The 13,258-nt window shown below is 38.0% G+C and overlaps 1 long non-coding RNA gene across 3 annotated transcripts in view; it reads right to left on the bottom strand.

Moving 5' to 3' along the window:
• The window catches only part of LOC146768111 (uncharacterized), a 44,068-nt gene continuing 30,810 nt past the window's right edge, over positions 1-13,258 (bottom strand). For all 3 annotated transcript variants that reach the window (XR_014950547.1, XR_014950546.1, XR_014950548.1), the window contains one exon: positions 1-13,258. This exon is cut by the window's right edge and continues 18,784 nt beyond it. This is a non-coding gene — a long non-coding RNA (uncharacterized LOC146768111).

Raw genomic sequence — 13,258 nt, forward strand, 5'->3', positions numbered from 1 at the left:
TTATCAAAACTTTGTGTTAGGTTTACATTTTGAGTGCCTCTGATTATTTGACTGAGAAGATATTTGAGAGAATATAGGTGGCAGAAGCAGGGAAGCAAACCAAACATAAACCAATCATAAAAAACAAGCAGATAAGAAGACTTGTTGGATATAAGGTATATCAACAAATTCAGTTCAAGAACAAGGCAGAGTCATCTTGGTCGGTGTGCACAGAATGTGTGTAAGATGAAGCACTTTGCAGCAGACCATGTGGAGGACTCAATGAGGAAGATGAACATTTTTATTTTAAAAGTAGTTGGCCCACAGATGGGACTGGATTATTGTCTAGCGCAGTGTCGTGCCTGACCTCTAGGTGCTAACCCACTGAGTTAAACATCTCCACTACAGACTGTGTGATATTAATTTATCCTTTTAAAGGATCTTCAGCTACACTAAAATACCACAACCAAAAAAATTAACTTTATGGATAGAAAATTCAGTCCCACTCCCCAGATTCATTTACCCTTAAGTTTGAGAAATTCAAAATACAAATAGCCACTTGCCCAAAATCTTTTAGTCACTTGGTTGCAGCCGAGAACAAGCTATGCCCCATCTTTGAAAGCTGAATTGTACTGCAGCATAAGATTTATATAGTTATGAAAAAAAAGAGAATGGGACTTCTGAAGGGCTATTTTTTGTGTGGCGTTTAGTTAACTCCATTAATATAGATACATCTTTGGATATTATCTTTATAGGAAGAAGTTCTGATTTCTACATGAAATAATCCTAAACCTCATGACAAGAATCATATTTCAAAATCAATTTCTCTTCTATTAATTCCCTAATTCCTATGCTACAAAATATGCCTTATTCTTTCACCAGACAGAAAATGAATCCTTTTCCACATTGTGGTAAAATCAGGGATGTAAATATGAATAAAACAGGAGTTCGGTTATGACTATACTGCAAAGGAACTACCATTTTATCTTAGAGAAAGCTAGAATAAAATTTCTATAGGACGCTGTGGTCTAGAGAAGTTTGGAAAACGTGTCTGTAATATACTTTGATGTTGTTTGTATTCTAATTTTGCAGTCAGAGTTTCTGAGCATATCCTAGAGCTGCTCTGAATGACATAAGCCTGTACCAGGTCCAGGAGATGCCAGGCCTGCCTGGATGTGCCTGCAGGGGAGTGACACCCTCACAGCAGTTCAGACTAGCACTATTCCCCCCTAGATCATGTAATTTGAAAAAAAGAGCTGGTACAAGAAACTTCTGATGTGATTTTTCTGGTAAATTTGAGCTTATATTCCTCTCAAATAACAGACTGGAAGAATATGGAGTGTTATACAAGTAGCAAAGAGAACCCATCTTTTTACATTATAGCTGCTGTTTTCCGTCCAGATTAGGCCTTAAGTGACTTCTGACTCACCTAGATCTGCTAGGTTAATGCTATAGTCTTTTAGCCATTTTATAAAAGTTATAAAAATCTTTAGACTCTTCTATGAAACCCAGAGTTCATAGTGGACCCCCAAGGGTCATTAAAATGAGACATGTCTGGTGGTCTCAGTGAAAACGTCCATTCTGCAAACCACCCCAGAATGGGTAGCTGCAGAGATGGCACGGACCCAGTCCAGCTCACCCTGAAGGAAAACCTGGCAGAGGAGAGCTGCTGGGCACTGTGTGTGTCAGCAGCCTGCTGCCCACGGGCAAGAGCCAGCCAGAACAAAGGGGCACCGTGCTCCTTGCTGACATCTCACTCCTGGTGGGATGGTAAAAAATGGTCTCTCTGGGGAGAGCGTTGTGGCAAACAAGGAGGGCTCCCTGGATTAAGAAAGAAAAAGGGCTCCCTGGAAAGAGAACCAGTTTTCACTATGGAAAAAAAAACCAAACTGTTTTCACTATGATACAGAACATTTTTCAGTTTATCCTGTAGACAAAACACTATTATCTCAATAATTTTTGTTTTAATATATGTGAAATGTACATACAGTTTCAGTACATGAAGTCAGGTTTAGATCCATATGTTCAAGGATGTTCAAATGAGAAAATTTTAATAGAAAGACAAGCACAAAAACCATAAGAGTAATCCAACATTCACAGTGGTAATACAGCTGGACAGGAAAAGCAGTAGAAGTTATCTTTTCCCATATAAAGAAACTGCCAAAGGCTCATTAAAAGACATCTCAGATGATTTTAGAGTCCCTGTGCCCCCTTGGCTGCTCTGTCAACTCATCTGCTCCATATGCTGAAAGAGTGTCTGTAGTCTGTTGTGTCAAAGGGTGCACTGTAACAGTGTCTATTTACTGGACCTATAAAATTTGACAAAGAATAAGCTTATAAATTGGAAATTTAGCCCAAATCTGGTTCCACATACACTTTATAGGAAGGACAACAGAAGTTTACCTGCAAAACTAGACTAGAGGCAGAGCACTCATGTGGTGCCTTCTGCTCTTCTGTTATAGGAGCTGGGTGGACTCTCTGTCCACTGTGACATGAGACACAGTTGATATATTAAAACACTGGAAATATATACCTTGCCTCACAAATACATTTTTATTTCAGAATAATTAATTTTTAATCTACAAATAAAAAAATTTTGGTTCAATCAAGACATTAAAAAATTTTCAAGTGGAAGATATTTTCTAGATATTTGCTGTATTGGCCAGAAATGTAGTGGTCTTTTAATGTATTAGTTTATTGAACTTTAACATCAAGACAACAAAACACTTGTAAAACTTTAGTCCAAACAGTAGATAATTTGCCTCATTTAGTACGAGTTTTACATATGCTAGAGTGGGTAACATAATGCTCTATAGATTTCTGGTTTTTTGCCTTTTGTCATAGAACACAGATGCTATAGGAGATAATCTAAGATTTGCTGTAAATTTACATCCAAAAATTAGAACCTGACACAGAAAATGGCAATGGAAGAAAAAAATGGATTAAATTCTTGAGAAAGAGCTCTAACAAAAATTCAATATCACAGCTCTTGCTCTAAGACTTGAGAGATGCTGTGGAAGTCAATCAATAAAGAAGACACTAAGAAACTGCAGCAAGTCTCTGCTTAATAAGACTTTCACAGCTTCTTTGCATGTGAAATCAAAACTCTCATTACTTCAGTGGCTGCAATATATTGTGATTGTGTTATATTAGGTTATATATTCTACAGAATGCATTTTGTATAGCTCAAGCTTTTGTGCAAAGCTTCATATCACTGGGGCATCTTCTTGCATAGCTGGTATTTGTAAATTGATGAGCAGAATTAATTCAGAGCAGTTACAGAAAAACACTAGCTGGAGAAATCAGTTGCCTACTGCTGGTAGAGGCTGTTGGATTAACAGAAGAAAATTACTCAGTGTGAAAACCAGCTGACAATTTGAAGGAATATAAACCAAAATGATTCCTTTTTTATTAGTGGGTTAGTATTTCTTCACATAGTATATTCCCACTTATTCCAGTAGTAGGTGAAATTTAATGCATTAATAATATTTGCTCTCTTCAGTGATGGACTGCTGGGCCATAGCACCAGTGACTTCAAAGATTTGCTGGCCTTTCCTGCAGTCCACTGGCATGGATAGATTGACTGGTCCATGTGCCCTAACAAAACTCTTCCTCCTGAATGGGAAACTTTCAAATGGTTGTGAAGCATGGCTGGAAAATAAATGTGAACAAAACTCAGTCTTATCACCTGATAAGAAGAATGCTGGAGAAGTCCACAGGGATAAATTCAATTTGAAAAATTACTGCACTGTAAATGCATAATATTATTTTCTTGACTCAAAATAAATGTCAGAGGTGACTCAGTCACTCCATATCTCCCTATCTTTGCTGCTGCAGCTACATGGTTTGAGAGAAGCTGGATTCTGAAATGTCAGGGGGAATATCAGGTAAGAAGTCTGGGCCCTCTGTTTTGTTCAGCAGTTATGCTGCCTTTTTATTTCAAAGTTTCTAGTAAAGCACGTTCATTTAGGATTAATGGACTTTTAAGTACTAATATATGGAATCCAAGATAAGCTGCATAAGGCCAGAGAAAGGTCTTTACCTCTAAAACTCAAAGGTCTGTTGAACACTAACTGCTCCCTTTGCTTTGATCAGAGGAGAATGAAATTTGCCTTAAATGGGAAAAGCCTTTTTTTAATTCTGTGTCAGCCTGTGCCTGTGGTAAGAGTTAGGCTGAGCTGACACTGCTGTGCACTAGAGATGGAACAGCTGTCACCTGTCACCTGTCAAGGATACTGGAAGACATTGATGTCTGGGCAGCTGCTCCTGGAGTGTTTCCCTAATAATCTGCAGGAGTGAAGGGCTGTGCTCTGTTCACTCACAGTTAGCCCCACATATTGGTATATAAATATTACCCTGAGATTTTAATCTTAGTTCAGGGTTTCTCTTCCCAACAGCTAGATATTGATTGGCATTGGAAGTTATGCAAGTGCATTATTTCAAGAAACTTTATAAGAATAGTTCATTATTGGTGTTAACATTCTCTTCTGGAATAAAAATCCCAGTTCTTGTTCTAAATTTAATACAATTAGGTGTCTTTCATAGAGTGCATCAAATACTATAAAAGGAAATGTTGAAAAATATTTCCCTGATAATACTTCACAGTCCATTCCCAGTTCACTGACAATGTTCAATACATTGTAGAATGACTTTATGAGAGGAAAAGTAGTTGTGACTAAAGTAGTTGTCACAAGAAGATGAAATTTTGCTGTGTTGCAGGATTTTTCCCTTCTACTGGACCTTATCATAGCAATAGAGAACACATTAAAAAAACCCACAGTAAGTTAAGACAATACTACTTTACAGGGTTTGTTTCCAAGAACATTCAGCAGTTCCCATTAATTTTAGTAGGCATTAATACCTCTTAGATATTCAGTCTTTTTGAGAGGGCAGATTTCCCAAGTGATATGAATTAGATTTTTTCCAGCAAAATCAATTAATGTGTTCTATCTACTTTTGTCAGTATTAAATATTTCAGATATGTGCTAATTTTACTTATGGAAGAGATAGATTTCATGCTTTTGACTTTAAGATTAAATTTAAATCAGCCTTAGACCAATTATATTGTCTATACAACCTCATATTAATTTTGACTTTTGTTATTACAAAGACTATACACATGCAAGAATTGCTAGCTTAACACTTTTGACTTTTAGACAGCTCTTGATAGTGGCAATCTATTCTTATGCCTATACTGAGTCTCCAACCCACAGCACTGAAGAACAGCAGAAAAATCTTCTGCATGATATTTTACCTCTGAGCATTTAGCTTACCCCATTCCAAACATATAAGCATGAGCCAGAGGTTGCACAAGCTTTTGCCATCACAAACTAAACTGAAAGCTAACAAGACAATAAAACAATAAATAACTCAGCAGAGAAAGCTCATGGCTACACCAAAGTCAAGCTAAAATATGTATTTAACAGTGTTCAGAACAAGGAGATCAGATGCAGCAGCCCTAAGTGTGGCATTTGTTGGTTATGACAGAAAGATGTTTTCTGCACAGTGTAAGCACATAAGGGCAAAGCAGAGTGATGAGTGGAATTAAATTCCATTGAGTTTCATGCATAAAAAATGGTCTGAGATTATAAACATCATGTGTGTGCCTGTATGTGTTCATCTCCTCCTGGGAATTCCCTCAAGGAATAACATGGCTACATCCAGGTAGGTTAAGTGTGTATAAACACTATGTCAGTTGACTTTTGTGCAGAAGATTTCTCTCCACCCTGTGGAATATTTTGGCAGTGTTTCATGCAAGGAGACCAGAAGAAATGGTCAGAGGAAAAAAATAAACTCAGCCACTAAGGAAATTATGTCCAAAATCAAGAGAATTAAATTAACAAAGATAAAAGGATTTTTCCACTGGAAGGAGAAATAAAACATACAAACACAAAAGAGAAAAGATGATAAAACAGAAAAAAGAAGGGATCTGGATCTTAAAGCAGATAGATAGCAAAATAGTAGTTACTGTTAGAAAACTATTGCCAAAAAGGAAAAGCCTCATTCTAGATGAATAAAAATCTGATATTGGGGTAGATTGTGAAAGAAGTAACATAAATTCCTTAGAAACAGGAATATGTTATAATAAGGAAATGTTAATAAGGAAATGTCTAACTGTAGCAACTTAAAAAAAATATGTAAATTAATGATGCATCCCAGAGTAAACAAATACATAAAAGTTATCAAATAGATTTCTTTCTATAAAAATATAAAGATTTAAAAAAGAAAAAACAGGGAAAAAGCTGGAAGAAGGGATAGCAACGCAGCATTTAAAAAGCAGGTGTCAGTCATTCTTTAAAGATTCTAGGGAAGAAATTGATCTAAGTTCAATAATGGTTTGATCTAAGTTTAATACAGGTTCAATCTAAGAATTAGGAAAAGCTTTTGATTAGGTTCCTAAGGCTGTAGATTAAGCTACCTCAAGTTACCTTCCCTGGACCATTTAAACATAAGTTTTTGTCCTTGAAAGATATATATAAATATATATACACTTTTAGCAGATTTGTAGCATTTTTCATGTGTATAACAATTTAATTTATCAGGTGTTTTTAACTCTTTTTTAGCCATACAAGACACATCAAATATTTTGTACATTTTTATGGCGTCTAAAGCCAAATTATTAATGTATATACATTTCTTCACTAAAACAAAGAGAAAAAATATACCAGAGGTGTAAAACAGAAATAACAGCCAATTGTGGATGAATTAACATTTTTTACCTCTTATGGACTGCATCAGGCATAAATCCATTGTAGTTTAGAGGCCATATATCTAAATGAGTAACTGGCAAAATTTAAGACTTCATTGAAATGGGTTTGGTAACAAGAAAACACTTAGGTTAAAACACAGGACTTTAACCTGACTTCCATTCTATAGTTACTCCCTTATTCCTAGTTCTGAGTGCATTTTGTGAGATGTGCATGTAGAAAAACAGCATGTAGGGTTGAAAGATAAAATGACATCAGCAACAAAAGCATGGCAAAATAATTAAAATGTTCTGCCTTTGCTGCTACCACTGTGAAGTGTCTGAATTGTATGATTCAAAATCAGAACCATTATCAGATGCGAATAGGAGACATAATTTCAGCCAAAGAGACAGAAATAATGTCTTTGAGATGAGTGAACATTGCAATTATGGAAGCCATACACAGGGTAGAATTCTCAGAGGATTAGGTAAAAGACAGCAGCAGGGCTGTTCAAAAAGGTGATAGTTTTGCATCTCAAAATCTCATTCTTTCTTTAGCAGCATTTTGGTTTCGGGGTTGTTGTGGTTTGACACAGGGAAAGTATTTTCTTGGAAGGAAGAAGTCAGTCCAGGCAGGGGTCAGGGTTGGATACTGACACTTGGCGTGACCACTTGAAGGTGGACACGCCTCTGAGAACACAGAGGGGTTAAAAGCAGAATTCCCAGGAGAACTCGCTCTCTTTGGTTCCGGTCAGCAGAGAGTGCAAACCTCCCCTGCCCAGCCATGAGCTGGGTGGGGAAGGGGAAGCCATGTGGCCTGCAGAGGTAGGCCAGGGGGTGAAGGGTCTGGAACCGAGCTGGGCCAGCTCCTGGACAGAAGGTGGAGAACGTCTGAGATGTCTTTGTTCCACCACCCCCCCCCCAGCCTAGAGGGAAAGACATAGAGAGCCTGCAGACACCTGGGAGTTTGCAGGCAGAGGAGAAGGAGGAGGAGGGGGAAGATGCCCAGCTTGGGAGACAGCACAGCGTCCTGGGTCAGAGATTTCAGCCATCCGGGGAGTCTGGAAATTTTAACCCTTTATTGTGAAATGAAGGCTTTGTGAAATATTGCTCCTCCTCAATTTGAAGGAAAGAGAGACAGCCGGGGACCACAGATGTTAGAGAAAGAAGGTTGGGGGGAGATGATGGAGTGGCTGTTGGCTGGAGTCTTTTTGTCAGCCATAGAGTGAACTAATTTCTCCTACAAGGGAGACTGCATTTTAGGGGGATGCAATGGTGAGCCAAGAAACTCCTCCAGCAACTACCAGTTCAAGAATGAACAGTGGTCAGTGGAGGAAGGTGTGAGGATGCCCTCTGTCTTCAGAGAAGAAGAGAAGGCGATCTTTGTTCTTGGACCCCTGGCCCCAGGGAAAGTAGGGGGCACTATAGTCCCAAAATGAGACACTGGACTGTTGTTCCTGTTGGTCCTTGGCAAAGCATCCTTAAAGGAGCCCTATAAGCAGTCTCTGTCCATGCACGGTAGTGAGAGCACTGTGACATGCAGTGAAGAGTGTCACACTGGCTTGGTGTGTTTGGGCGGTGCCATGTGTGACATGGAAACACAAGAGGTGGCAGCTGTGTTTCCTGGGGTCTATGGTGCAAGGGAGACTCCTCTCTCCCCTGATGGACTCAGGATTGATTATGTGGAAGGATGAAGACTTGATTAAGGGTCCAAATGTGTCTCACTGTAATTTATTGGAGTTGGGTGGTGGGAGGAGGAATGTTTTGAAAGGTTTTTTTCCTTTTATAGTAGTAGTAGTAGTAGTAGTATTAGTAGTAGTAGTGTAATAAAGTTTTCCCCTTGTTACTAAGTTTGGCCTGCTTTGCTCTGTTCTACATCGCATTTCACAGCATTCAATTGATAGGTTACATTTTCATGGGGGTGCTGGCATTGTGCCAGTGTCAAACCATGACAGGGGTGGTTTAATTTGGCAAACAAATAAAAACTTAGCCAGACAACCTCAAAAAAACCCCAAACCAAACCCAAAGACAAAGAATCCAAGACAAAACCCAAACCACCCTACAAAAACAAGATTATGAAACTGAAACTCTTCCTGTTGCTTATACTTGATGTGATTCCACACCAAGGGAATCCACTGGTTTGGGTTTGCTTTTTTTTTCTGCAGCTGAATGCAAATAAACTTAAAATAGCATCACTAAACAAAATAATGACAACATGTGTATTCATGTTTGCCAATATCAAAACTAGATCTAACACTACTTAAGACTCTGTTGGAAATTTTGTTACGAATTGTTATTTGTTATGAATTTGTTATTAATTTTTTATTAGTATGTCACTGTATTTCTCAGCATGATGGGCTTTCCCTTCTGCTCTTTCCACTGAGTGCAGAATTTTACTGACATGAGCAAACTTTTCCACTAGGAAAAGCTGGGCCTCCTTATCACCCATCAAGAATGAAAATGCTTTTCACAATATGATTGAAAGGCTTGTTGATCCTGCACAGTTCCTCATGTTGAACCCCTGTCATGGGTAAGATAAACTGAATAAAATCCTGTATGGATTTGAATACTGGGATTTACTTAAGACCTTTCAAGATTATGGCTGTTACCCCTTTTGATTATTTCACACACAGTTTTCCAAAGCCACATTCACTCAAGCCTTCACTTTCCAATGCTGGGAAAGCTGGGCAGAGTCATGTCAGCTATGTGCCATGAAATTTTCTAGCTTGTTGCTACATTTTACAGCTTGCTGTATTCGATTTGAACACTCTGTTTGTAGATGTTCAATGTATGCAAACTGGAGGTTCTGTCTCATGTCTAGTATTAACCATTATTCGGTGTCTGTCACTTCTTTTAGTTCTAGATCTTGTCAAAATTCAGTCAATCTGTACCTGCTACAAGTAGCAGACAGTAGGATTATGTTTGGGAGTTCATTCTGTTTCATTCATTCACACATAAACACAATTATCTGCCACAATTTTCAGCATTCACAATCCAAAGTATTTCTCACCTACTCCAATCCTCCTGATTCCTTTCTCCTTTTGAGCCCTTGGGACCTTCCAACATCTTGAGTTGCATTTACTTCTCAGGGAAATCCAGAGGTGGAGTGGGGTGCCTGGTCTGACCCCAGAACTGAGGCTGGGGGATGTCACTACATCCCTTAATACAGAACATTGCTTGTTCCTAGCAGTGGTCAGAAAAAATTTCTTTTCTATGGATTATGTAGAGTGACTGGGAAAATGAGCTAGGCTGAACTTAGCTTTTGTGAATACTCTTAACTTAGCTTTTGTGAATACTCTTTTCTATGTCACTTACACTAATGACCTCAATGTAATGGTTCTGACAAAAATTATAATCTTTTAGGCATCTATGCATTTTCTTCTAAATTTGAGTTTGTCTGTTTCCAATCTAAGAGTACTTTTGAAATGCTGAGTCAAAACAATTTATAAAGAACTGCACAGAAACAGGCCCATTTATATATGTCCAGGGAAATTAAGGCTTAAAAAATCAAAATATTAAACACTTGCAAATATAGCTTTAACAATTATATGGTTCTACTTCTTCCCCTTGTAAGTGGTATTTCATTTTTTACTTGTATGTTCCGCCCACAAGCAGCAATACTAAGAAATCCTTGATGTGGTTGTACTTCCAGGCTATCTTATATGATTTACTATTCATCCCTGAAATATATATATATATATATATCTTAATCTACAAGCTTACTGGCAGGTGTGCATGAAGTTGAATTTATGCAAGAACATTTGCCTGAAGAGAACATTAGAGGTAAATTCCAGGTGTGATCTCTCTGGGATTTTCTCATGTTTTAGTGTGCCTTGACCTGCTCATCTCTTTTAATGTCTGCAGACACCCCTGGGAAACTGCAAAGAACTCTGACAGGCTGCTCTTCTCTGATAAAAAGCAGCAAGAGAACATTCAATTTCAAAGGTTTGTTTCTAAAGGACAGTTCTTGTTGCAAGGTGGCTACAATAAAAAATAAAACTATTTTTGTTGGACCAGATTTTGCCGTCAGTTAGAGTCCTGCAATTTCAGGAACAGCTGAGATTTGCACCTCTGCAACTGATAGGAAACCAGCTTTTTATATATTAAGGCAGAAGAAGCGATTTCCATTACATTTTTTTTTCCTTTGTATTTTTTCCCTTTTCAAACTCTTTTTCTTTAGTTTCTTGGAAGAACTTGAAGACGTTACTTTTCAAGCTGAAAATTCTACACTTCAGAGACCTAGATGGCCAATATTATACCTCTTGAGCCTGCATTATCTATGTGTATCAGAGTGCATCAAGTGTTTATCTCTGCTCTTCTGGTTTGAGAAGATTGGTGCTTTCCTGTTCCTTCATAAATTGTTTCTCAAGTATGAGAAAAAGTGAAAGTTTCTCCAAAGTGGATTTCAATTAATTACTTTATTTTTGTAGAAAGCTAAGAAAAAATATTTGGGAACTACTGCAACATTTCTATTAAATAATAATTTAGATAACATTTAAAGCACTTTAGCCATTCAGTTGCTTTTACAGGTATCAAACAGCTCAAAAGCCATAGAAACAATGATATGAATGTTATGCTCCTTAAAATTAATGGCTGTGTTGCAGGTGTGCTGTTATTGCACCTGAGGACACAGTGCAGTCAGTAACCAGAGCTGTTCCTCCCTGCTTCCTGTACTCACATGTTCTCTTTTGTCTCAGACCTCTTTGGGGAGCAATTTTTTAATAGATATAATCTTAATATGCCAGCTGGAGCATAACTACTTAGCTAGTAACCCTCAGCCCTTGCTACAAATGCAGAGAATTGAGATGTTAAAAGAGCAATAGCAGAGAGCTATTCCTAGGTGCGTTCTCCATGTGAGATGGACATCACAGGGTGGTGATGCCCTCTGTGCAAAGACACTGAGATCCCGTGGCTTAAGTGTGTTTGTAAGGAAGTTTCACTGCACTCTGAATGATCTCTGTAGGCAGTTAATTGCCTCCTTCCTGAATTGCACTAGAAGCTCTCTGGAAAGGAGCTACACTGGATTTCACTAAGTCCCCAGTCTGACCACAGCTCTTGTAAGTGCTTTTAAATGAATGAAATGAAAAACTTTAGTTTATTTTTAGAGCATCTATGAAGTGGAATGAGCTTGGAATAGCTCCAGGCATTTGCAGTCTAGGGCAATTTTTGAACATGTTCAGACAAGGTCCCCATATCCAGAGGGACACAATTACAGACTCAGCCACGTATAGGTGTTGCTATTAGCATATTATGCTATTTAACCATGAATTCCCCCACTGAGCCTTGCTGCCACTAAGGGGACGTGCTTTCTGAAGTGCTATAAATGCAAATGAATTTTTGTGCTTGCTGAGGTCATAAATGGAAGGAGTTTCCTTTAAGTACACTAATGTGCACAAAGTTTCTTCCAGCTCCTGTATTATTTTCATATTCATATTCGCAATTTTAGGCTATACAGCTGTAAGGTTTTTAGGATTCCAGTCAAGACCTTTTGAAAACAGCTGACTGTAGGATATAATAAGAATTCAAAAAGCATTTTACCCTTTAGAGTGCCTTGAGTTTCTTGTATCTATCATTCTTATATTATTTTGGCACTGTTTTTCTGTTTTTAGCCTGAAACAAACCACTATTTATTTGCTAACTATTAAGAATATATTAAGGTGATTTTATTAATAAAATAAAGGCAATATTAATTATTAATTTACAATGTAAAATGTAGCCTTAGTAAGCATACAAAAACTATAATAAAAACATTGAAAAACTTCTAATTTATTTCAGTGAAGTGCCTAAACTTGATTGATAAAAGCAGGAGCTTCACTGAAGATGTATATGTCTGTAACAAATTGCTCAGAAATATCTAAGTCACTCCTCAAACAGGAAAAATATTTTCTTCTCTGGATGTGATCCTGTGTACTGCAAGGTCATTTAAGCTGGCTCAGATCTTCCCATAAATGTGTCGAGAACCACATACAACAAGCAATAGTCATAATAAAGCCACTTGACAAAAATGATTGCCTGTGTGTTGCAAATTAAAATCCTTCCTGGGAGCTATACAAAATATATAGTGACAGCAAATAGATGTAATTCTTCAGTTCCTTGCTTGGAACCAGCCAGTACTTATGTTCACACAGAGAGAAAAAAATACCCATAGCAGCTATTCAGTGTTGAAGCTTATAAAGTGGAGTGTCACTCTCAGAGGTGCACAGGGATATTAGTGAGGCTCTGCTCCTCCCAAGGGCTCCAGAAGTAATTGGTCATTTTTCTCCTTTCTGTGTCCAGCAATGTAGGAGTAACTAGATCTGTGCCTGAAAGAGGAAGGTGTTTCTTTTGCAGATAACCCTGAACTGGGTGGAGGAGAGCTGAGCAGACACTGCACTGACATTCTGGACCCTCGTGGGTGTTTTGAGCATTTCCTCTCCTGCTGTCCCAGGCTGATTCTAGCAAAGGCAGCATCCTCTTCTCTGCAACCATTAATGTTCTTAGGGGTGCAGTCTACTTTCTGTAGCTTTATGCTTAAAACCACTGTAATACCTGCTTCAGTTGACAATCTAAAAATTTGGGGCATATCTGACAAATCTTACCTGCCCTGCATCTACC

Source organism: Lonchura striata, chromosome 2 (assembly GCF_050655825.1).
Source record: "Lonchura striata isolate lonStrDom1 chromosome 2, ASM5065582v1, whole genome shotgun sequence".
NCBI classification, from domain to species: Eukaryota; Metazoa; Chordata; class Aves; order Passeriformes; family Estrildidae; genus Lonchura; species Lonchura striata.